The 26,436-nt window shown below is 34.3% G+C and overlaps 1 protein-coding gene across 2 annotated transcripts in view; it reads right to left on the reverse strand.

Annotated features, from left to right (window-relative positions):
* Nucleotides 1-26,436, reverse strand: part of Clic (Chloride intracellular channel) — a 37,784-nt gene that overhangs the window by 9,765 nt on the left and 1,583 nt on the right. The gene's annotated exons all lie outside the window — the stretch shown is intronic.

A 26,436-nucleotide genomic window follows, 5' to 3' on the forward strand; every position in this document is an offset into this window, starting at 1 on the left:
GACCATTGTTTGATGCTGTGGTCGATTGTCTCTTAAATTGTAGACATTTCACACATTAGTACAGTCAACTGCACATTAACCCAAATTAATAACAAATTCGTCGCTGTTAGCACAACATACACGTGAAATAAAGGGCGACCTGGCGTGACGTGGACTGTACCTCGTAACACAAGGACAATCAATTCTGATATACATCACCTTTACGTAAGATGTGTAAATGGTTTATATATATATATATATATATATATATATTTATTATAACTTGCAGGTATACATAAAGCTGGGCGAGCAAATGGAAAAAATATGCTATTTAAATCTACACGTTTCTTAGATTGCTAACCGTATATAAGCAAATAACTAAACCAAAAACTAATATGCAATGATCAAGAGAAGTGAAGTAAGAAACAGGAGACTTCTCACCTAGAAAATTTCTTTAGATGTTGATTGAAGGGTTAAATTTGGACATTTATGATCCTACTGATATTAATGAGAAATTAGGATATTTTGAAAAACTGTTTAACCAATTTCAATTGTATTGGCATATGTACCTCAGAAGTCATAAAGTAAACTACACACACGCTAAGCAGCGAGAGATGGCATTGTTAATGCAATCGAGTGTGTTAATTGCCAATACTGATGTCAGATTTTATTCAAGTCGCTTAAAATCAACTGACATAACAGGTAAGCCATCAATCTGGTGGCAGGTAATCACATAAACACTAGTGAAACTACATGAGTCAGATTGGTAAACAATCTCATGTGGTGTGAGTGAGTAGGATTCGAACCTGGGAACATTCGATCACAGGCCCAACACTTGACCATCACTTCAAGAAAACATAGAACCGAACACTAATATACCATAGCACGTTGACAATGACAAAGTTAATGACGTGGTTAAGAATGGGGTCATTACTATAGACATGCAAATCAAAAGGTACAGGTTAGCAAATCAATCTATAAAAATTCGCCGCTATTCCCGAGGCATACAGTCCATGTAAGGTAAGTTACATTTGACTATACATTAACACGAGTTTCGAAAGCTCTTTGTTACAATGCTCGTGACTCATCGACAGGCGAGGTCAAAGGGCTTTCCATATTCAAACGCCTCTGCTGGCTTTCTACGCTAAATCAGTTAACTAGCATTGCATTTTAAAATAGTTGTTCCTTTTTCAAATTGCGATCGAGTTTTTTTGTTGTGGAATAACTTCTAATGAGTCTTTGAGGCGTAATTGAATAAGTTACAGATTTGTTAAATAAATACCTTTTTAAAAGAACCATCATTACGAGTATGTCAGGGAATACAGTTTGCGCTATCTTATATTTAGCAACTACATCCTTAGGATATATATTTATATATCCTAAGGATGTAGTTGCTAAAAGTAAATACTTTTACTTTCTAGTGAACACCAGGTTCCTTTAAACTATTCATTGATAGTTTACAATCGATTTTAACATCTTATCACGTAAATGTACAGGAGGAGAAAGTGGAACTTATCGCAACTGGAGCAAATCAACAATCGAATACGATACTGTCACAATAGCAACACAACAACCCTATACTTTATGACGCGAAACTGATTATACAGATTTCTATATTGCATTTGCAGAGAATATACAAATGTTTTTGAGACAAGTCACGCTCAGTTACCTGCTGTTTGTCAAGTTCAAGTAAATACTACGTGAGGCACAGAAACACATAAAGAAAATCAATAGTAAAGTGTAGCAGTGGTCATAACATTTGCATGACACCGCACGTAGTAGGAATGTGACTAAATGTTAGTTTAATTGTAATGATGAAGCTTAGTAAAAGTTACACTTTTCATACATCATTGAATGAATAAGTTCTACAAAGTACAAATAGACATTGTGTTTTTAATAGAAAATATATAGTGTTGTATAAATTCAAGTAAATTCAAAAAGCAATGTTCATACACTAAATCCTCATAAGCGTGGATTAATTGATAGCAAACTTCTTGAACCAAACAAAAACTTCGCTGTGTGGGCTATCGTTTCGGAGACTAATAATAGTTTATTCCATGGAAGATTACTTAAGGATGTTGGTAAATAAAAGATACCGATAAGATTAAATATTAAAATTGATATGTCAAAGATATAGGAGTTAAATTTTAAAGAAAGTGATGCATAGTGAAGAAAGTGATAACTCTATCTTAAATAAAATGCATTACAGACAGTAAAATTACCTGGTTAGTTATAAAAAGATCAACATTTACCTGAGCAATTTCATCTGAAACTAAACAACGTCGCAATAAAACCATCGAAAACACCTGGACCATGAAAAGGAGAACATTCCACTGGCAGAGTGTCACTAGTGTCCATTGCCTTGTGGAATAGAAACCTGGCAGTGCGATGAAGCGGCACCGACTAGATTGATGAACACGTGACGGGCGGTTCGGACTTGCCTTGCTGAGAATAACAGCATTTTAATCTAAACTAGCGATCTGTTTCGGCTTCGCTCGGGTAAAAATATGCACTTATATCTTGCTCATGCTCGTGAAAAATCGCATGAAAATCCGTGCAGTAGTTATTGCGACGGACAGACTGACAGAGAGAGGCAGTAGAGGACTTTGTTTTATAAAAAGTATGTAAGGGTAATACAATCTAGACGTATTTTTTTTTAAAGATAAACATTATTTGTATAAAGCAATGCCTAATGATTGATTCACCAATGACTATTTGCGAATCGTTTAGAAGATATATTATGATTATTCGCGGCTAAAATTCTATGTAATGTCACCAAATATATTCTCCTTAGAAGAGCTAAGAACATCCTACTTCTTCTTGCAACGACTCGTGCCATAAACGTTAATTGTGTAAGTTCAACAAATTGGTTAAAATATCAATAGGTACATATAGGATAGGAACATTGTAAAAAATAGTAAAATTCATATACTTGCTGAATGGACTGTAACTAAATAACATAGTAATGCAAATATAAATACAAAATAATTTATCAGCTTTCCTGTATGCAGCGCGATGTGACGGAAGAGAATCCGTGGCGCTCCACGGATTGTCTGCCTTGAATGTTATGAATAATGCATCAGTTTGGTACAAAACTAAATGCATAATATAATAAACATTACGCAATACTTTTTTATTAAAGAATAGAATTATACAGTGATCTCAATTTTAATTTTATTGCGTAAAAGTCTGTATTTACTCATACAACTTTTAACTTCCTTTTTCTGTGTAATTGAATGGTAGCAATGGATATCCATTTAGAGACACTACGACTTCTACAGGAAGACATTGAACGGTTTTATTGTTATTACACGTTAATGACATGTGCAGCAAATAACACATGAGAACATTCAGAATTTGAAATAAATAAAGGAGAAACAAAATGTATTACAACTGATGAAGAAGATGGCTTAAACGACTGAGCATGCTTGCCTATCTGAGCGAGACGAGTCACTGCTTCTAATTGAAAACAAAGTAAATACCAATGCCAAATTACAGCATACCTGTTTATCACGAGAGGATGAGCCTCGAGGACCAACCAACCGTGACAAACAAACATCGGAGTCAACGACATCACCCGAACATATAGGCACTTTCAGTTTCGTGAAATCGAAAGCAGCACATACGTCTCCCTCGCTGCATCGCGCCATTTTAGACGCGGCGAAAAAACTTGATAATCCGTCACGGAGCGTGCGCCTCCGCATCGCCAAACACCAATTTGTCAATAGCTGTTTCTGGACTGCCATGCAGAATGTAATATGGCATGACGTTACAAGTAGGTAATGTTATGTATAAGCCAATGTTAAGACTACCTAAAACCGAAGTATATAACGCAGAATGTCGCAGAGAACCGACCTCAAAAGAAATAGGATTCTTTTTTTTATTTATTCATACGCTGAAGTATTGTTTGAGTTTTTCATTCCGATACTAGAAGTTCTTTCAACACAGAGATAGATGTCTAGGAAAGTACAGATGATAACATAAATTGGAGACAAGTGCAGTGACCCTTAGCAGAGAAATGCTAAACCTGACCACGACCGGGCGGCGTCCGCGCAGATGTGAAAGTGTACCTCTCTAATTACGAACCTCTTACCTTATATGGAACTCAGATTTCTATTGAAAAAGTGCAACGTACTAGTGACAGTTTAAAAAATTAAAATGATTTATTGGTGGACTTGCTGCTAATTAAGCAATGTTGAATATCGCGTGTCGAATTTGGCATTTTTCAGTTTTTAATCGAGATCGCGTTGCATTGGTCCGTAAGTTAAAAGTTCCGCATTACTTGTCGACAGTTTTATGGCTGTTTGCTTTGTTAATTTTGTAACTGACTCCTCCCAAAACGATCGCGTGGAACGTCAATTATGGAGCGTCGATTAATATGAACTAAGTCCGTGGACAATTCACCAGATGTTAAAAATTATCTGGTAATTGCATGCCGTCTTTTTGGATCTTCATCATTTTGGAAGAAGATAAAATTTTTATTGATGATAATAAAATAATAACATCAATTTGAAACAGAGACAAGCCCAACGTATAGTGGTTAATAAATGATTGGAAATGGAAGCACAAATGATTGGGGACAACAAATCCTATGAAAGGCCGAGGCTTGGCGACTTGCACAAGCCTTTCATCCGGCGCATTCACTGACAATGCATGTGCATCCATCCAAACATACAAACAGCCGTCGATTCACTTCAAACTGGATCAATCGAAATCGGGTGTGTGAATTTCAGATTTATGTAAATAAAAGTACAGAATACATCACATGTACAGGTGTGTATATATACATACTTAAACATATATTTTATTGCATATCAAACAAATTTACTTGTCTTTTGGTCAGTTCACAAATATCATTACCAGTAGCCTCTTATTAATCTGTATTAAGCATACATGTGTGTGATCTGTGAAGTTGTGAACTTTAGCAAATTCGACGCTAGAGTTTACAACTTCACAGAAGATTCAACAGTCTCACATGACTACGAACCAATTAGGAGTAAAGTTGAACCGAAATGTCACAATTACAAATCATTCTATATTTGAATCTAGTTCTGAAAGGTTCACGTGCATATAAATTTTCTGTAACGATGGGAAGAGTCTCACATTTAACTTTATATTCCGGCAGAGTCTTTTGAAGTTTGGGCGAATATATAATTTTGTGTATACATATTTGAATTAGTAATTTGAACCACCGTTGTTTTTTATACCTTTTCATGCTAAGCTTAATTTGGTTTATTAATCATTATTCACGATTTATATCACTATTTATGATTTACACAAATTTCTTCTATCAAATCAAAGCTTTAATGATCTAGCAGTCAAATGCTATTTGTAATTTTACGACCTGACTGTGATATAATGAAATAAAATGCCAATTTCAAAACAATTTAGATAACGTAACATGACTTTAATATGAAAAAAATAATCCAGTATAGCATCTTAACACCAAACTGGTCCGAGACAAGTTTCTGTCATATGCGTAAACAAGGCCGATAAGTGACGAACGAGTGGATCAAGATAGTAAACAAGAAATTGTAACTATAGTGAATGAACACGTAATAATGGGTGATTATTCAACTGCCATTCATTCAAGATTTCGATAATTTGTGATTCGTGAAACCGGCTCAGCAATGTTGACCCAAATGTATCTATCTCTAGCAATTCTTGACAAAAACGGGCATATACATTTACACAACACAAAACTGCTAATTAAAATAAAATTAGGCAATTCAAGTTCTAATGAAATATATGTTAGGAATGCTATAAGTATACACCAATACTAAATTTTAAGTCATTAGAATGTGACTTCCATGAAGGATTACCTTAGCTCAAGGTATAAGTGCCGTCGCATCGGTAATGTTTTCCCTCTGAATATTGTGATGATATCAGCGAGCAGAGTAATAATAACATATTCATACTATGACAATGACATCACGGCCGTATGCGCACTATGTGAGCATACTCTCATAGCTTTAAGAGTAAATATATTACTCATAATGGATTTAGTGAATAGTATACTTATAGCAACTTCCGATGAACCCAAAAATTGAACTTCAGTGTCTACTTCTACATTAGTTTCAAAACGATTGGATGAAGAAGCACGGGACTACATAATTATGAAACTTGTTCCACATTTGTATAAATAATTTTATTGTATGTCAAACAGTCAATTGATTTACAAACAAATCGAATTAAGCTTCTAAACGCAAAAAGCTGAACTGATAGTAAACAAATTTTACCTTTGGAATAAAGGAAAAATTTTAGTTAAACATGCGACGATTGCGAAAGGTCAAAAGTTCTCTTGTCTTGCAAAATCACGACTATCTAATCGGAAACACCGTTCTCTTCAGTAGGAAGTCGGCCTTCTCTGATTTTGTATTCTGTTCGTGACAAGACACATGTAATGTATGTATGCGGCGTTTTAGAAAGGGCTGCTGAGCGGCCGCGACCTCTTGGGCCACGACCGCGACCGCAAATCAGCTGATCGTGGGGAAAGGGCATCATCTAGTTTTGAAGAACAAGGTTCTATAAAGATCCATACTGACCTACATGATCTCATTAAAGATCATGATATTTTTGTTTGATCTCGGATGAGTAACTGTATGGAAAAGTAAGTATAGAATTGCAGCATTTTAATGATGATGACACAAACTGATTTTATTATTAAATCCAGTTTTAATTTAAGTAACTGAAATTCTACAGGTGATTTCTTTAATATACTAATTACATTTCAAGTCTTTATAGCATTAATAATGATTCACACATTGGTTTTATTATGTTTTAAATAGTTTGAAGTTATGGTCATGTTTTTTGCAATTTTATATTGCAGGTGTATTTGATCGCCACATTTAGCATAAAGCCGCGGTAATGAGCGTCGTGTGTGAAGATGTCTGCCATCTATCTGAAACTTCCGATAACCATATTTTCATTTCTTGAAAATATTGCTCAACCATATATGGACTGCAGGGTAATAACAGTCACATGTCATACTAACGGCTGGTTTATATTCAAGTTGTTGGCATCAACGATACCCTGTAGGGCATTAGTGTCTAGATGGACTTCAAGAATTTTATTATATTTCTGTAAAGCGATGGTTAAAGGTGTACGTATTTTAATTAGGCTTCAATGTATTATGATCATCTTTAAAGGTTGCAATCAATTACTATGATCGTCGTTGTATTTGTAAAACAAAATAATTTACACTGAAAGCAACATTAACATAGCATGCCACAATTTAATATCTATCATTATCAGACACAACACATGTAGTAAACGCTAATGCCTTAAATAAGTGTAGGGGGAGACGATGATAAAAATTAAAATTTGAGTAGTACAGGTGGTTCCTGCAACATAGATCTGCAATTGTAAAATGATGATACTAAAATTGTAAAAAAATATCTGTTCAAAATTGCTTTCATACATGTAACTATTAGTTCCAAATAGTTATCATTATAAAAATTATGCAACTGACGATTATAATACATTGTTTGTGCTCTCTCACGTTGACAAGTGCAATTATAATAAGCGTGTCAGCTTCAATACAAAATAAGATGCCACTCTCTAACAATATAGAATTTCTACTGTTTCTGAGAACCGGCGTCAGTGTTTTGTGCCACGGCGCATGCGATTGCCACAATTATCAGCGCAATTACACGCTGCTACAATGACGGCCACACGTGACGTGTCGCAACTGGCAACACACGAAATTTCAAATCTTAAATCATAAAGGAAGCTGAAGAAGACAATTAGTGTCGACCACAGAAATCTAAATAATATCTAGAAATAATGACTTAAAAAGGTTCAATAGCTCAAAAATAAGCATTAAGTTGAATCGAACAGAACCAAACGGAACAAAGATAAATGAAATCTGCAAATGTTTGCCTGAGCTGGAAATCGTAAAACCTTCAGACAGTGGCGGAAGGGCGTTCCTTATGGCCACTGGACCACTTAATCGTAGGCTTGCGAAGTAGACTAGACTTCGGATTTAGAAAACTGTCATAGTAAATTCACTTTAATCCAAAGCACACTCTCATCACAGATTTTAAAGTTTAGTCTACTTTTCAAGTCTATTTCTTTTTTCAAAAAAGAAACAATTTTTGATCGAAAACTGAGAAGTGAGACGAGCAAAGACGTTCTATATTCTAACACCTGGCCGACTCAAGAGGGGGAGGCTATTCAAATAGATTCTAGTATTTAAAATAAAGCGGGAAGCTAGTCGACGTGATGCGAATGTATTAGAAATAGACCAAGGTTCAAAGAGGGAAAGTCATTGCGGATTGCGAATGCATGTTCAGAGCAACTTACTCACTGCAGGGGTTACCGATTTAAAATGTCTGCCACGAGCTAATCCATCTATATTAACGGTTACACAACTAATCACTACCATGCCATTTGAGTGCTGTCTTTACCTGAAACAAACATAAAAATATTAAAAATCATTATCGATGAGAAAAATATGACATAAGTTAATTTGAAGGAAAACATTGTACCCAATGTAAGATCAAAAGATGCCAATGGCAGGCAATAACAAACTACAGATATTAATTTTGAAAATTGTCTCAAGGCGTAAATCTATATTATAATATAGATTCTGTTAACTACGACAAGTTTCTAAACTGGTCTATAAAATTATGAGGTATAAGAAGAGATGCGTGAAAGGGCGTAGGAATAATTGAATTGCTTTAAGTAAAATTACATGTTTATGAAAGAAGCACATAACACCAACATTTAGAGTCGCTTTTGCAAGAGGCTATTAAATTAAAATTAACACCTTTCCTATTTTTCTTTCAAGTTTTCCAATTATTATTCAAGTATTACTTTTTGATGTGGGTTGTGGTCATAACATGGAATTAAGCACATTCAACCAATTTTGGAAAATATTAGTGGAGTAATTTTTCTTTGTCCTCACCATTTTACATAAAAGCTGTGAATCATCATCTAGAGTGCTAGTTATCTCACGAAGTTTTCCAACACCAAGAAGTGGTCTATTAAAACTACCGTTCATGATGAGTCAGATATGGAGCACTTACGTGTGGTGTAGGTTTAAATCTTATCATAATCAAGTATAGCTTAACTTCAGCAGTAAGTCTCTATTAACATCACACAAAGCAAAATTCTTACCGCTCTTAAATACCACAATATATAAAGAAGGATTTAGTATAACATGCGGTCGGCAGTACTATAAATCTAGCACAAAACCTAGGTAAGACAGTCGGCGATAAATTTCGGCCGTATCCAATTGCAACTTTCGCTGCGAGCTGATCAACGCGATGGACCGTGTAGTTGCCCAATTTCCCTCACTTTCCCCATTGTCTAGTCTACTGCCTACAAGCTTTCTGATGTCTGACCAATCATATTTTGAACCTAAACAGTGATAAATTCAAAAATATCTACAAAGAAAATATAAATTTCAGGTTAAGAATGAGTTCAGTTAGTTTTTCAATTACGATCGAATGTCGAAAATGGGAACGAACACATATTTCTTATCGAGCGTGTTAATGCTAACACTGGTGTCAGATTTTATACAAATCATCCAACGAACACATGAAGTTTACCAGAAAAGCCTTAACAAGAAGTCCCATAAATTTGAATACTCTGATATTAGTTAGCCGCATGTTTGACAAAACCCAATGTAAACATATTCCAACGGTCGCAGACAGCGCTTGTGGTTTATCTGCCGGCGTCCTCGACCGAGACTTGTGAAATGACGTCACCACAATCCACACCGACACGATTTGCGAATGGTGTCGAACCACAGGAAACTAGCATATGCTTTCAAAGTTTTTGCATTCGTGTTATTGGCTGTGTATTTGACCTTTTTATTGGCTTTTAACGAATTGACGGATACGGGACTTCCTAGCAGATAAAACTACTTTTGTCTCGTCGAGTGTCCGCCAAATTCTCTATTCAAAGATTACATCATGCAAATTAAAACCTCAGATGAATTTTACATCTGGTAATGTACAACTTAATATACTCATAATAATAATAATTGTAGCTCACGACGATGACGCAGATGAAGGCGAAGCAAAGTCTGACCTTTGATATCCTTAGATGATACCAAATAAAATTGTTATAAAATAATCATTAAAATATGAACATATTTTAGTATCATTTGCACGCTTCTCCCAAAAATCATATAAAATGTTAGTAGTAATATAGAAGCGATTCAATCGTGATTGACTATTATGCTGACAAGCCGATGTGACATCAATGTTTAGTTATGAAATACGTTAGCATCATGTGAAATATGATAATTAGAATGACTTTGAGTTCGCGTGACATGCCATTTTTTACTTAAAACTTACGTGATACGGCTCAAGGAAAGTCGACAGATACCATCGTACGTATATTGAAAACTGTTGGACTTTGAGATAAGTTTTCTAGCACAGTTTACAATAACAGTTTTTGAAGATTCAAATTATATACTATCTCTGTATTATCTAGTGTGTTAAATAATAACACTTGTGTAAGATTTTTGCAAAGACATGACACTTATTACAGAATTATTTTATACGAATATATAATTAATGACGTGTTTACAGAGAGATCTCGCAGAATCGATGCATCATTACTTGTACATGAGCCAATGAATTTCACTTCGTCTTCCCTTTTTTATCAACTCCCGACATCTTGACTTGGTTCAATTCATGGAAATTATAAAGTTGAAGAAAGAAAGAAGCGGTGGTGGTGTAATGGTTAAGACGTCCGCCTGTGGATCGAAAGGTCCCAGGTTCGAATCCTACTCGTGCCACATGAGTTTGTATACCAATTTGACTCATGATTTCATCGACCACCACTTGCTTTCGGTGAAGGAAAACATCGTGAGGAAACACTGGTTGATTATTGACTTGTGTGTGAAATGGGCAATGGCAAACCATTCCATTACTAATGCCAAGAAAATTGTTATGTGTGTTTAATTCCACATAATGACCACGACCCTCAGCCATAAGGAATATGACTATGAAGAAGATGACGTTGAAGTATTTTTTACTCAACCAAAATTATAGGTATAACAATAAAGGAGTTGCTGCAAATAATACTTATTAATTGCATCTTTTAAAATACATTCGTTATTTGCATATATTTCTTGGCGGTTCCTTGTAGAGCATCTATAATGTAAAACATTAATAGTGAAATGTATTTACATGCCAATTACAATTTTATGGCATTTTATAAGGAGGTTCATAAATTTATTACCATTTATAGGGAATATATAAATGAATGCCTAGGGATATTAACGTCAGAAACATTGACAACCTATGGAATCTCGATTCATTTTACATTTACATTAAACAAAACTTGTTTTGAAATGTTTTATTTATTTACACTTTGGGTAATTTTAGATTCAAATATCAGGCAGGATCAATATATCTATTGTAGTGTCAAGTACCGTAATCCAGTACAAGAAAGGTATGTATCGGAACATTCTATTTCTGGAGCACTATATGGGCATGTTTACAACGTCCAAGTGCATTTTCTGCAAGAGAGTGAAGGCTGCGCCGCGAACATTCTAGAAATAGCTGCTGGTCGTAATAGCTTAATGGCGACCGCTGGGATATTACTGAGAATCATTGTTAGGCCGTTGAGATTTATGTAATAGCATTCTGTTTGCTATCTTCGGATCTACGATATAGCAAAAAGGAATAAGAAAAGCAAAGAAACTAATGAAGTGCTAAAAGTTACACGAATATTTTCACGCGTTATGTAAATACAAATGCAAAAATAGATTCGTGTGATTATTAGAACAAACAAATTACGATTACGTAGCAACAAATGTGAAACACACAGAATATAAAAATAGGAGCAGTCCTAATTCATTGTGTATTTAATTTACTAAAATTATAATTTATAATATTTAAGGATTACCAGCAAAAGTTTCAGTCGAAATAAGATAAGAATAGCGTTACTAGAATGAAATGACGTAACGTTTAATTTGGCGTAAACAATGTAATGGTATTAAAACAGATGATGTTCTTAAATGATGCGACCACTTTAGCCGATTTCAAACAATTAAATTCAGGCCAATGACCGAATGTAACTGAGACGACCATAAGTGGGAGACAAAAATTTACTGAAGTAGAAATAAAACAAATGTACACTAATATTTTAAACGCAGAAACTATAGCTCCATTTGGACAGCATCACTGAAGACATTATACGTATATATGTATAATATTAATGATATAAAACCATATTTGCAGTCCTTTTGACCAGATAAAGAATGACATACAGTCTGTGTAGAAAAAATTAGAGCATTGCGTAAACAATACAATATGATTACACGAAACTTAGGTTTTACAATTATATTTTGGCAGTGTATTTTAAGAATAAGTATCTACTTAATTGCAATTTTAGTAAAATATTCCATTATCAAAGTTTTGGTGACCTCATAATTAATGAATCAAATATAATATAGTTACAAACAGTTACTACAATCTTATCTAGTAACCTTATCATATCATGAAGCATAGTCCGCTTTGGAACAATAGCAGAACATGCAGTGGTGCAATATTGGGAGGCCGACAAAACAGGCGTTGTATTTTATATCTTATCCGTTTCAAACATCAAATATTTGGTGTTTGAAACTTCAACCTAAGCCTAATCTTATATCATCTATATTGGTAAGATAGTAAATGAAGAAAGAAATGTATATTCTGCCAAAAAAGTTCCTTACGATACGACAAATTTCGCGCAAATTTTGAAATTTGCAGAACAATAACGTAAATACGTACGTAATAGTATAAATCTGACGACCGCTGTACATTTTCTAGTTATATTTCCATAGGTATAGAAAATGCTTTAACAAAGAAAACGATAATAGATAATTTCTCTCATTCGAAGTTACGATAGAAACTCGATTATATAGAAAATTGAATTCAAATGAGAGCAGAGAATAACGAGACATCTGAGCACGATGTAGTTACACCTCATTACCCATGTTTTTTGCCGATCGGGTGAACTGTTCGTGATGACAATAACATGCATTCGGACACTTCTACAAGACAACATTATAAATAATTCTCGCTATCGTTGTAAAACATTTCTCAAGCTAGAAATTATATCGATATGTTTGCAGATTTTGTTAGATTTGTTGAAGCGAAATCGAATCGAGAAATATAAATGAGTAAAGATTGACTTTAAATTATGAAACAGCAAATAGGTAGTACTTTGCTGAGATAATATCGCATTTAACTTAATTAAATTAAAAACATTGACTAGAGAGTAATTTAGCTTTTATGAGATTAAAGAGTTGAAAATAATGTAATAAAAGTAAAAGATATCTAAGCGTGGAGGATGCTGGAAGGCAAGAGAGGTCGCAGGGAGGTCGGATGAGTCACTCAAACCGGATTCGCAAGTCTACTAGCCTGCTCGGCTTCGTTCGAAACCGAGCGAGATGTTTTCAGCAAATGTCAGCATCGATGATGTAATTGTCATACTTTGAAGACACACTGGAAAAACATTATGTTTAGTCACGTCTTAAAGTGATTTAATAATATAATATAGGTTTAATATGTAAGTCTGATATCCAAAGCTGTCTATTAAACAGATGATTGAAGGCTGAAGGACAAGTAATCATCATTTCAAACATGTCGTTAACTAGAAGTGACATGATAACGTCCTATTTAGATGGTAGCAAACGTCACGCACCAATGATTGTTAGGGAAAATAAGTTTTCCAACTAGTATCTACAGGAAGGAAAATCTATAAAATATGTGCGCTGATGTTCCAGGAATTTCAAACAGCAGTGAATGAACAGAACTAACATATGATGTAGAAGCTGACTAAAACGTATTGGTTTAGCAAGTAGGTACCAAGGCAGGAATGTACTTACGTCCACAATTCTACGTATACGCTTGGCAAACATCTGCCATTAGTCGTGCGTGTATTCAAGATTCAAAAAACAATTAGATAAAAAGATATGTGTACCTACGTTAGAGACAATGCTATAGCATTGTTAAGAGAACCCAGTAGTATGTACGTTGTTATTTAATTTTCACACTGACATGATAAAATACTTAATAAAAATAAAAGATTACATCAAATTAATGATGATTTCAACAGTCACTTACAAGAAATACATATAATAGTACAAAAAGCTTATTATAATCCTAAAAGTAGGAAGTACGCGAAAGATTAGGACAAAGGCTAAATATAACAAAACATTGATTAAGCAACATTTTTTGCGCGATATAATGATGCGATCAACGAATGACGCATGAGACTTAAAATTACATGTTGAAATCAGAGATATAAAAGCTACTGAAATATAGTATGATGAATAAGTGTTAGGACAAGTCCATCCCAAGTTGCATCATATAAAAATCCAGTTAGTTGTTAGTTACCGTCTTTGCATGATTATTATTGTAGTTGGTTTTCAAGTAATATTTGAGAAGACAAAACAGAAAAAAATATTTATTCAAGGCATACATTACGTGATGGATCATATATGTTAAAGCCAATGACACAGACTACGAGGTTGCAAATATCCAAATTTAACTCATAAAAAAATAATTACCATGTCCACATTAATTTCAGACACTGGACTAGCTTTTGCATTTTACATTATGTGTGGCTATAAACGGTGATGCAAATATTTCATATCAGAATCCGATATGGTTCTTGTGGAACTAATTCATACGCAAAAAACAACAGTCGAAACTTAACCAAACTCGCTGCCAGTGGAAAATTATACTGGGTATTGGAACCACTGGATGAAAATCATCATTAAATGAAATATCCTCATATACATTCGCGTGAAAACGAAATTAGATATTGATTAAGATAACAAAATGACCTTAAGTGTGTTTATGTTCAGAAAACACACAGGCTCACAACTACATGATGTATAGGATTCATGATTGACTTCGTGACGTGTACCTTTAAAAGTAAGACAATTAAAATTTTGCATCTATGAAAATTACTAAACGGAGAATTACATTACGTATCGTAAAGAGTAAATTAAACAGATATAAGGAGAGATAAATAATTTTAAGGGCGGGACTAAGATACACGCCATGGAACATTTTTTTCTATCTACAGCGAGACAATAGTTACACTAATAATTTATATTTATTGTTGCTTATTGTAATAACATCAGATTTAAAAAGAATAATCTTTTAGAATCTGATGTTATTACAATACGTGAAGGTTAAACACGCTAAATCGATACATAGAATAGATCGAGCAACTTAAATGATCTACAACGAAGCATCTATCATCTATGCTTATCCCTTTATCCGCATTAGTAATAGCACGACACGATTGAAAATTATCAGGTTCGTACATTTCAACAGTCCGTTCTATTTCACAACTTGAAGGGGACACAAAGACAGGCAATATATCAGAATATTTCAAAATTGCGTCAAGTGAGTAATTTTATGACATAAGGTGCAAGTGCAAAATATGTGGTTCGCAAAAACTCATCATAATTTCATAATCTTCCTTGAACACGAAACCAATTAAAAGCACAACTGCCACCACTTCTGGTTAATGTAATTTGTTAATAGTTTTTAAGTAGCTCCAAGGAATGTTAAGACCAATACATTTTAGTTTAAGGGCTTAGAAGACACGAACAGATTCCTCATTACAATTACAAAAACTGCTAAACTGTGTGTGGTCTAAATAATTATCGTGTTATGAAATGTAGCATGAGCAACCTTAATACACGAATAAGACGAAAACTAGACTGAATTCAAAATTCTTTATTCAATTTAGGATGATATACATCACTTATTGACGTCAAAAATTACTTAAACTAAGTCTACTGTCGGCTTCCAAAGCGCAGGTGAAGAAGAAGCGGCGCAACAAACTTCACCGCAGCCTTTTCTCCAAGGACGTCAATTAACAAATATAGGTCTTATACATATATTAAAAATTAGGAGGACGAATTTACATTTTACTGAAGGTTTCTCTATACATAACGAAAAGACCAAAAGTGAGATAACCTAAAGGTTGTAGTCAATTTTAAGATAGCAAATAAAAAAAATCACAATTCCATAACACAACAAATGTCAACGAGACTATAAACGTTTAATTTATCAAAATTAGTTCAATCAGACATTCAGTAAATCATAAAACAGCTAGAATACTTTTTATTTGCATTCTCTATTCATGTAAACAAATGTTGCTCAAAATTCAATTCAGTTAACAATTTCAACCGTTCGCCTGGGACTTAACGGCGGACAAGACAGGTGTACGAACATATGGCCCACTTCCACCCTAAGTGTAAGACAAATGTCTCTGGAATCACCATATTTGAACGTGTGTTACTTCATAACTCGACACCATATTATATCAAGCCTTATATGAAAACAACTTAAGGTCCAGCTAGGTCAATGTTTTTATTGCGATGTACATTAAAGTAAATAATGACATTAATGGCGAGACTATTATATAGGTTTTTGTGACCGTTTTCAATATTAATAATATAAATTATTTCACTAAAGGGTTGGATTGCGATATTTTTGCTGTTTGTTTATAATAATACAATTATTCTGTCGTTCAAAAGACGTATCGTGATGATACCTATAATGAGTTTAATAGTGCATATTGAGAATCAACAAAAAAGACGATTATGTTTACTAACAACTCTTTTTTTTAAATGTTCGTCTTTTTTCCGTATGATAGCAATATCTAATGTAATTCTTATAATAACGTATAATTGTTTGTTAATATCAGTCGATAAAAATCTCATTTGCATTTTCACGGGGCAAAGAGAAATAAAAAGAACGACACCGGCCGCTGAAAAGAAACCAATAATTTACCTGATGATTACCATCAAAGCATGTTCGTTACGCCAAACGTCTAGAGCACTTTTGCACAAATTGAACCTAATTAAAATGCTTGTACCCATTTAATTGGCGATATTATCGAAAAACTGTGTACATTGCCCTTATTTTCCTTTTTATAACTCTTTTTTCGTGGACGCGCTAAAAGTTGTGTGTGTAGTGTGTACTGCAAAATGTCGCCCCGAATACCGGACAAGAGCATCAGTTGACATTCAGAAATACCCCTGGCAATCCCACCGGTTATATTTAAGTAGCCGATGTCTCGCATCATAAAAGTGGTGATGAAAAATGTGAAATCTGAAATGAAGTAATACTAAATTAAGTTATTGAAGCGAAGGCGTGCCTTTCGCTGTCTTTTTTATTCCAAAACTACGGAAGATATAGGGCTGGCGTAAAAATTGCACGGGTATGTTGTTGAAAAAAACAAATTGCGTGTTATATTAATATTACAAAGCCGGAGATACTGATTTTAGCAATACACACTCGATAAGAAAGAAAAGAACCCGGCAATAGTATTGAACGAATCCAAACTGTTTGAACGTCTCCTTGCTTTAGGAAATAAAATACTGCGAAATTTAAATTGGATTTCTATAGTTTCATTACTATCAAGAGTATCAAGTAACAACAAATATATAAAATGCACATTTCCAAAATTAATAAGCCTGTTCTTCTAGTTAATAAAATTATTACGACTAGTACTATAAATGCAAAGCGAAATCGTGCAAAGCATTGGATACAGCTTGTTAAAATAAATAACGATTCAGTTTGCAAGAATAAATAATTTAGCATGGAAAATTTAGACCAGCTATCAAATTAGCAGGCAGTGGTTAAAAATGCAAAAGGACGTGCTATTATTGTTTAAAACCCTTGAATAAAGTTTAGAAGTTATGAAGTCTAAAACAATTATCAAACAAGGTGCAGCCGCGGCTGGCCGTTTATGACGCTTGGATGGAAAATACATGTGTTGGACGTGCGGACGTTGAGAAAGATAAAGAAAAAGAGTGAGGCGTGTGCCGGGCCTCACCCTCTGCGCACACGCCGCTCCCCTTACCAACCACACCTGTCATTTAATAAATAAAAAAAACTCAATACACACCCGGAGTCCACGAAGAATCTAATTACGATAAATAGGAATTCAACGATGAAAATTATCTCGGAACTTTAAATGGCTAAATAAATTAGATTCAATTTAATCGGACTAGTTAGGCCGAATAAATAGTTGCTCTCGTTATCAGGTATTTTAAGGACGTTGATAAAACCTTTTGACTCGTTATCACATATTTTATAATATTAATTAAGGCATTATTTCTTGATGACATTTGATATGATGTCTAGCATAAGTTTACGTTTTACGGTTAGAAATTAAAATGTTATTATCAATTAACGCGAGTTTTATATCAAATATTTAACGCACAATCCTACATGCATTGTTCTTTATATTTATTACTCAATTAAGTGAATTGAATAGGATAGAACTCAATGGAAGTGACAACATGAAATAATTTTATTTACTCAGTGGGCAGGCATGCAAATTTCACGGTCAGGATGACTAACAGATGTTGCGAAACAGCAAATCGCTTTGCCAATCATAACATTGATATTTATGCTAATGTCGTAGTCGATACAATTTCGAAAGATTTGGAACGAAACAATCGCATCGTGTCTCGAATCACGAATAGCCGTGAGCTTTCGTTCATCATGAGTCGAACACTTTCAATCGATATAAATCGCAAACTGGCTACTGAGACTGTATTCGAAAAACTTGTCACAGAAAGTGAAAGACTAGCTTCCTAGAAGTAATTATAGATTTTTCTCAACGAGTATGGCAAGTTTGCAAAGTATTGTCGTAATGTCTGTTTCATTAGTTAATGTCGTTAAACCTTTTGCACAAGAAGCACAAGTCCGTATAGACAACAACAGCAGAGCAACAGTGACTTAAAATTAACAGTAATTTGTTTAAAACTGATATGAACATTGCTAGCCATTTTTAAAATGACTAAAATTTTGAATAATTGATGGCAACATTGAGAAATTTTGCCGATATCAATATTAAATATCAAGATCAGGTTGCAAATTTTGACATTGAATGACTAAAACGTGATGATATTCAAATTGATATAGAATATTTATGCGATACAGGTAAGTGTTGATATTTTGAAGATTTAGTTCAGAGATTGTGTCATTTCACCTTCACCACTGCTAAAATCGTCAGAATATTAGCGCATTATGAAAATAAGCCTGGTATTTGATTTGTAAATTACTACCCATTAACACTGTGTACTTCATTCATTTAGAGGAACCAGATGACTCTATTTCACTCTCTGTTAAAATCACACTTTACATTATTGTGCTACAAAATTCTAGAACAGAAGATAACATTGCTTATATTGCTGAGCTTACTTCAAGAATTTGTATTCCAAATGCAATGGTTTCGGATTTATAAATTGACGGAAATACTGACATATTAAATACGTACTTAATGGGCGGTAATATTACTGAACAAGAACATGCTTATGCAACTGATTTAAAATCTGCATTCAGTGTTTGACCTTTATCTGCATAATGCATAGCTAAGCCTTCAATCTCAAGATTATACGGAAGAGAAGACAATGGCGTCGTAATAACGGACGATTCATGATAAAATAAATAATATGCATTTACGCAGGTCGCAGATATTCAAAGTTGAAAATTTTCATTCAACGTCAATAGTTCGAAAATGTATTTTACCCCAGTTGTTTAAAATTAATGTATAGTGGAACCTCACAAATGTTCTTTAACAAAACGACGTAATTTGTCGATGAATTCTACATTGTAAATGATGATAAAGAGTCGGATAAAGGTAAGTAAGGGGTCCGTGTTCGGTGCCCAGCCATGCACGGCTGTCTGGTCCGCGCCAATGAAATGTAGCTATATTATAGTGTTGTTATTCTCATATCTAAAATTTGTTATTGTGAAAATCCCTCTCTCATCTGAGCAATATCTCGGTTTCTTCGCCATAAAACATCGAAGCAAGGGACCCGCTTTCTTCTCTAAATTATAAAACTGTTGTATTAAATTTAAACATGATGACATTGAGGACACGAGCATAGATGACATGTAGATTCATACGGTCTAATTAAGTGGCGCGAAAAGGCCTACTCCCAGTAGTGAGTTGTAATGGACTAAATAATAACACTGTTCAAATTCGTTTCTTTCGGCATTTCTTCTCAGCAGTGCTCGTACCGAAATGCCAGTAGTTTGTAGCTTGTGAGAAATAACTATTTAATATAAAAATTGACGTGAAAAAGTGCCTGTGAAGGTCTAATTTCTGAATAAATGACTTGAATTTGAATTTAACTATAATGCAAAAAATTTGGGAGCATCATACTACAAAAACGAATGAATCGTAAGTTTAACAGTTACTGCAAGAACCAGCTTAGCGCCAGTCGACCCGCGTTTATGTAACGCTCTGAAGAAACGAAATTCCTATGTTCACTGTAATTTAGGAGTTATTTAGTGTGAGAAGTTTTGTGTGGCATAATTATTACGTAAGAAACCGGTTAAGGTTTAGCAAATCTAGGATAACACAAAAATCTTCAAGAGTCTTTTTATTGCACTAAACCAAAGTCTGTTTACTAGTGTAAAGGTTTTGCTAGGACCTTGTCTAATACTCCTAGTATTAGACAAGGTCCTAGCAAAACCTCAATAGTAATTAATTGATGTCAAGTGTACATTAACCATAAGTAAATTAATATAAAGATAAATTTAGCTTTTTAAAATATTTAATTTGTTAAAAATATTTAATTTGTGAAACATATATATCGTAATAATGTACCTAGGACACATTGTCCTAGGTACATTATTACGATATATATGTTTCATGACAATGTGTCCTAGGTACATTATTACGATATATATGTGTATTATGTTAACCTTTCAACAATAGCAAATGTTATGGGAGAATATGAAAGGAATGTCGGTCGTGACGATACTGAAAAGGAAGTGTTGGGCATTAGTTTTATGTAATCTGTTGTATTAGTCAACCAACGGGGACATATTTTATTCAAAATTTTTATTTAGTTTTTAGTTTATGTCTAATCCATACTAATATATTAAATGCGAAAGTCTGTCTATATGTTCTACCGATTTTAACGAAATTTGGTATGCATTTCGTTAAAAATCTCCTTGTTCATACACAGGCTGCTTTATTTTCAAAAATCAACACCCAAATAACTATAATAAGTGAGTGAGTTTGTATGAAAATCATGTTTGTCTCAATTAACGCGGGCGAAACCGCGGGCAAAGGCTAGTTATAAATATAATTAATTTTAATTTTATTTATAGTTATATAAAATGTGATCTGCAAATATTCTTACACGGAATCTAAAAGTTCACTTGAGCAAGTTCGTTATAGGACCCTTTAAATCTTTTCGGAGAATTCGAAGAGACCAAGTGTGCAGCTGGATTTCTCAGTTTCAAAAATAAAAGCTGCAACAACATACACACAACGTGAGAAACAAACTCTACTAAACCTTAAAGAACCATTAGAAAAAACTATTGATCCTAACAGGCCTAAGAATGAGCACACTAACGCCACTGTCACATTTCTAGAAATTTCTCATTCATTTTTATTTTTCGACAAAAAAATGTCGCTAGTGTGCGACAGGAGAGGGCCATACAAAGTTTTTTCTTTATATTCAGTTAGAATCTTGTTCACGTATAGACACACTTTCGTCACACAGTCGCGCTATGCAACGCATGCAACATTGGTGGTGCAAACGCAAGGCGTGTTGAAGTGTCCTCCAGAATGTTAGGACGTGTTTTAACAGCTGATATAAATCATAGACAGATCCAGATGTGGCACATCATAGATTATATTATTTCGTATTGTTTTAATTGTAGGTCTTTAGGACTTTATATTATGACTGGCGTTGAAGACAGTAAGTGTAAGTATAAACATAGTTCAAGTTACAAGTTACACTCATAATAACTATTTATAAGCAGTTTTGAAATCAGTGGTAAAAGCAACATATAAAACTATATAGGTATTGTTTTTCTTCTACCATAACTCAAGGCCTACTACGAAACATACAAACAGGTAGCACATTACAAACGTCCATATGCTGTCTCTTTTCCCTATATCGTGTTCTCATCGTGTAAAAAAGAGAAAACGTGTGGACGCAATGACGTGCTACGTGTTTTATGTTACAAGCACCCATAGTTACGAACCTGTAGTTTCGTACGGGGACGAAATGAACTTAGTTTTCATTTACTGTACTTTTGTTCTATGGTTATTTTGACAACAAGACAACGATTGTGCAAAGATAACTTGCACATAAATACACTAAACACTTTAAATGAAGAGACTACGAAAGCACTACATATCCCGCATTCAGTATCGTGTTGCTTTATTCAAAACTAGATATTGCCCGGGGCTTTGCTCCCGTGGGAATTTTGGGACAAAATATAGCCTATCTTGGATAATGCATTTTTCCTATGGTGAAAGAATTTTTGAAATCGGTTCGGTAGTTTCAGAGATTACCCGCCTCAAGCATACAGACTCACAAACGCTTACCTCTATATAATAATAGTATAGATATACCTAGTAGTTTAAATAAACAATTTTGAAAAGATTAAAAAGAGAAGCATTTATAAGTCTGTAAGTCCGATGAATCAAAACCATTTAACCAACCATAGGGCAGCAGACAAGCAGATTTGATGTCGTCAAGAAGCATTTGCGAAGTGGAGAATAAAAAGTTGGAAAGTTGAGAGAAAGAAAGATGGCAGCTGATTCATTGTTTGTTGTTCCGGATATAAGCATATGTCCAAAAGATTCCACTTTGTTCCATCACATATATGAAACGTTGATAGCTGCCAATTTTCTGTATGTGCTATAAGGCCTAATGGTTGGACATGAAAAAAAAAATGCGGTTACGCAAAATACAAGGTTCTGGAGTATAATTTCGCGCCGAGAGAAGCCGCGGGCAAAGATATAACGATACGCCTAGTCATTATCATAAAAATAGGAAGAAAAATGCACTTCTATCGCCGCAGAGCGCATGTGTGTTCTCCAATACACTATAAGTAAATAATGTAATAAACATGACTATGACTCAATGTCAAGGATTTGCCTCAACCACTTTCAAACAATTTTACACCCTAACTCGAATGGGATAGAAGATTAAATTCACTATTTGCTTCAAGAAAAGTCACGTCTAAGCGTAGGCGGACAAGCCGCTTGGCAAAGTATTTATTTGAGCATTTTTTTGTATATTTTTTTTAAATAATACATGAACGGCAATAGATATGATACAGTTGTTAGATAAATAGAATGCCAAATTTAGAAGTTCACATGATTCTTCATAATATTTTGTGGCTCAGCTTCCGTTTATGTTTGATGGGTTGGACTGGCACTTTAATTAGACTGAAAGACTTAATCATTTCGCCGGGAGAAATATCCGATATGTTGGCAACACTGATGAAGAGCCACAAAATTCCCCTAAACGTGAAGTTACCCCTATCAGAGATGTTTGTGACGATAATTCTTCTCTAGATAAGGGAGAGGAGAGAAAACCTATATATTCATTTTGCAACATTTATATCGATGTAATGCATGGAAATAAATTATTTGTAGGTCAACAATCACGTCATCCATATATTTTAGGCATGATCAATTGATCACGTACAATATTGATATTATTATGAATTAACCAAACCACACTATAAAACCGCTAATGCCGTCCTTGTACATCATATGAAGTACTTATGTTACGATATGAGTTATCAAATTAAATTCCTAAATCAGATAAAGAGCTATCTTCAATCCACATCTATATGTATAATGACTAATAAAATCGAATGTGATTAAATCGACTGTTTTGCAAGTTTAAAGTTAAATTTAAATATAAAGAAGGCTTTCTCTCTCATCCTCGTGGAAAAAAATATATTTGAAGATTCGGGTATGCACCAGGAATGCAGTCGATGCCTATCAATATCAACTATCAAGGCTATTTAATCCCTTACTCCTCTCCTCCTCTGCGAGGCATACAAATACAAAACCTATTTGTTTCCAAGTGATTCGGAACCTAGATAGACTATCGGCGTGACGTCACAGTGTAGACAGCCTATAAATGTCACGTTCAAAACACAGATAAACAGAGATTAGTTAGACGATAGTGTTATTGATGAAAGGTCGATTCGCAAAAACACACCGAAGCGACTTTGGCATTGGCAAAATAACGTAAAAAGTTCACGAGGTGCAACCGAAATAAACACGGCTACATCTGTTTATCTATTCGCTTTGTTTTTTGCTCGTTGTATGTCAAAGTCTGTATTTTAAAAAGGGCGATTGGTTTAAATTAGTATGCTGCTAATAGCATCTTATTAGTAAGTTCTAGTTGAATAATAGCTCCGAACTGATGCATTTGATAAATAAGACGTAAAGATCGACCCGCATAGTCGACTGATCATACGATTGAAAGGTGAATTGTCGATTAATTTCAACGATGTAATATTTTAAAATAAATAAGACTATAATAACCAGACGAAGAAATAGAGGAAGACCTAGGATCAAACAGGCAACCTCTCTTTCTATTATCCTCGTGTGTTACGTTGCTATCCAGGCGTTAGCGCTATATATACGAAATCATCCCTACTTGTTTTTATAATTCGGCTCTGATACTGTTGATGCCAATAAGCCGTAAAGTCTCCAACCTCCTATAATGAGACAACCAAACATAAAATAATACTGACTCAGTCAAAAGATATCACAACATAATTACAGTTTCAAAGGTGGAGTACGTTTGAAACTGTAATTCCGCCAAACATGGTCATCATTTCACTAAAGCTATGAATACTATGAATAGATTTTTCCTTTGCACGAGCGAAATTATCCTTATTAGCATACTTCATGAATATGTCGTTCATGCTAATGTGATGCCTCGCGTCAGGAGCGCTAACGCACGAAAGATGTCGCGTGCGTAACTAGACGTCACTTTCCCCTGGGTGCGCAGGCGCAAGTTTGGTTGTGCGCTCTCTCCAGAGGAATTTGGAGAGTCCAGGGTTTTCGACTGGGAGGAGTCGGCTTTTTAGATCCACTCTTCTTTCAGCTAAGGGTCCGCTAACCAAAGTTGGAATAATGTTTGCTTTTTATCCTACAGATTTAAAGAAAACTCCCAAGAATCATGGTCAATATTATTCAAAAGTTCTTTAATTAAAGGTCTATTGCTTGCATGATACATCTTTGCTTAGATCTTTAGGTGGGTTTTGTGTATGGCAATCTCAGGTGTAGGAGTATTGCCGGTCTCAAGACCGAATAAAAGGGTTCCTCGTGAGGGTATGCCTTCTTAACTAAAGCCCAGTAGATTACGAAGTACAACACGATCTGGAAACCAGGTCAACCAACCAATCCAGGTCCACCTAAGTATGTATCGGCAAAACTTGCAATTATTACATTCAACAGAAATATAATGATGCGGGTTTTTTGTTAGCTTTCGACGGCGCGCTATTTTTTGTTTTGGGGTGTATAATTAAAATGTTGTTACATGATAACGGATTTTTAGCGCCAGTTGCCGTCCCGACCATTAGGTCTCAAGTTGCCGAAATACATCAAAGACATAAAAACCTAGAACAGAGCAATTTTTCACAGACCGTTGACTTACTAAGAGAGTATGAGTAGTTCATTTGTAATGCATCCGTTGCCAATTAAAATTATATAATTCGCGCCAGTGTGTGATGGACGACCAAAACATTGTTTTACGATCACCAAACACGCACACTGATCAATTTAAGTTTTCTTTTCGTATGTATATTCATTTTATTTTTTCAATTTGCTGTGTTATGGCTCCTACACACTATCGCCGAACTCAGTGTGCTCATTGCGTAATTCGTACAAGAGCTTTTTTACCACAAAAATGAGCAATGTACTGAAATCACGAAAGTTCGACGAACTATTTGTAGATGGCTTCAACATTATGTTCGGACATTATACAATATTGAAGGAAGCAAATAACTCTAGGTGGCAGGTAGTAACATTTAAAAAAATATTTCTGTGTAATTATTACTGTCACTATAATGAGAAACTGGAAAGTCTGACAGGAGGGGGTAGCCAACAGGAATCTCTAGTAAAATAATTATGCGCCCTTAGAGCTTGTGACTGTTTTAGTAAATAAGTGCCCAATTTATAACTATGTAAATTAAAAAATATATAATTTGTATATAAATAAATAAGCTATGTTATTTTTAGAGTTATTTTCTGCTATTATTTTTCTTGCTAGAGTAATTTTTATAACTTTATGTGAATATTTAATAGATTAAGAATTCCTATATTTAGACAAATTTTGAATATATAATGTGTTGCTATAATTTAAACCTTGAAATAAAGTGTTGGGATGAATATTAATTTATATAGGATGATGTATCTTTAAATATTAAAAAGTAGTTCACCTGACACATCACTCTGTCTAAAAATTACCAGACAGATTTTTGTACTGTTTTCAATACCATCCACCATCCACCAATAGACAGTGTGATTCCTGATGAAGGTTAGGTGTATAAGTATGGTTTTGCCTAAGCAATGCTGGGATTGGCGACTAGTTCAGTAATAGTTTTAACAAAATACTTTGAATTCAAACAATATGTTGCATCTGAAAATATATGTACCTTACTCAATGTACTTACATACAACAGA

Source organism: Plodia interpunctella, chromosome 14 (genome assembly GCF_027563975.2).
Source record: "Plodia interpunctella isolate USDA-ARS_2022_Savannah chromosome 14, ilPloInte3.2, whole genome shotgun sequence".
Taxonomy (NCBI): Eukaryota; Metazoa; Arthropoda; class Insecta; order Lepidoptera; family Pyralidae; genus Plodia; species Plodia interpunctella.